A 1,977-nucleotide genomic window follows, 5' to 3' on the forward strand; every position below is an offset into this window, starting at 1 on the left:
CGTAGCACCGTACGTAGCATCACTAGCATCAGTAGTATTTATTTAACTAAGAACAAACAGTAATAAGTACGCACTTAAAAACCATTACCCTCACGACTATTATCCTAAATGGGGTGGCCAGAGACATAACCCTAAAAGGTGGACTCAGAACATAATACCTATGATTCATGCAATATTTTGCACTAGAACAAGGTACACCAACAACTTTGATTTATTTTCGGTGTTATCTGTCAATGAAAAGTTAATGAAATGGAACAAAAATGAACTTAAAGTGATTTAGATATGTAGGTTCTCGATTCTATGATGGAACAAATACCCAAGAGAGATAGAAATGACTGAGAACGGAGTCTTGAAATCTTAGTCCTGTGTTGACACATATTTACAATTTATAGTGAAATATTACTTTAATTTATAACTCACCAGACAGTTGGAAACTCCCTGCATTAATTTATCCAACTGTAGCATGAATATAGAGAAAGTAAATAATTATGTATACAGAAATATTACGGGCAGTAAATGAAAACCGTATGTTAAAAATAATTATCTCTATATTATGTCTCTTATTATAAATTATAATAAGAGACGCAGTTACAATAGTAAATAGATAATAAGCTAATAAAACAAAAAGAAAAAAAATACGGAATTAGTGAGTTTAGAGTAATATAACTAAAAGGAAAACAACTGAAAATATCGGATTGGAAAGGACATTGAATACTGGAGTGATGATACCATCACTGCACTCCACAGAAGCGAATCATTGGAGTGCAGTAGGTACACACTCCAGCATCTAAAACCGCAACAGGCTTTCAGCTCCTGTACATAAAATATGAATTTATAAAAGTGAACAAATATAGACACAGATTCGTTTTAAATAAGTCTCTCATTCCGTAATCTAACTACATCTTCACAGGACGACGTGATGTTCGTACTGCTGTTCATGTTTATATGCATCGGATGGTGAGGTTTTAATAGACAAAAATGCATAATGTCCTTCTGGAGAAAATTGAAGCCATTTTCTGCTTTTACTATAATAAACGCCATAGAGCAGTAGACACATGGCAGACGTCCCCTCTCGGTCGCACCCTCACCATGACTCAGTACCGGTAAGTGCATTCCATTCGACATATAACATATCTTATTGTATCTATGGTACCCATGGGAAATACGTCCGTGTTCTCGTCAGCTAGTTATGGTGTTGGAAGCTGCTGGGGTCACGTCTCACTGATTGCGATTCGCTGGTTATTTTATGAATTACCTACAATTTCTACCTGATAGTTTAGATTGTAATAGATATATTTAGTTTTCACTGTACTATCAAAAGTTACACTTTTTATATGTGACACTTATGTACACGAGTACCTGTTATTTGATATATTACATGATACACCTCCTTACTGTATGACAAGAAATATTTTGTCTGTTGAGTCTACTGATTATTTATAAAAAACATCAAATAAATTTAACAATTCATAATTAATTAACAGTTAATTCACAGTTAAGAGATTGAAACTTTAGATCTCTGTCTGCCTCATAAAGTTTGGCATATATACATACAAAATCGATTGCTTAGCTGATCAATCAACCAAAAAAACCGCAATTTTCCACACCAACAATCACAGTGGTGTAGTTTTATATCAGTACTACCTATTCATGTGTGTAAAAACCTGATCGGTTAAATATTATTTTGAGTTCATAATAAATTATATGTATTATTTACGGAAAATATCAAGAAAAATACATGGTAAGAATATTTATTATAAATTATAATAAACTAGCTGACCCGATAGATGTCCTTTATTGACTATGAATATTCAATTGAGAATGGTATCATTAATAAAACAAAATTCGCAAACTATTTAATTTTATCTTTCTTTCTGTTGACAATAACAAACACAACAAAAAATTATTAATAATTAAAATAGGTCCAGCCGTTCACGCATGATGCTGTGATCAAGGTAAGTAGGGATTTATTGTTAT

This window comes from Achroia grisella, unplaced genomic scaffold, assembly GCF_030625045.1.
Source record: "Achroia grisella isolate CSIRO2021 unplaced genomic scaffold, CSIRO_AGI_Agris_v1 utg478, whole genome shotgun sequence".
Taxonomy (NCBI): Eukaryota; Metazoa; Arthropoda; class Insecta; order Lepidoptera; family Pyralidae; genus Achroia; species Achroia grisella.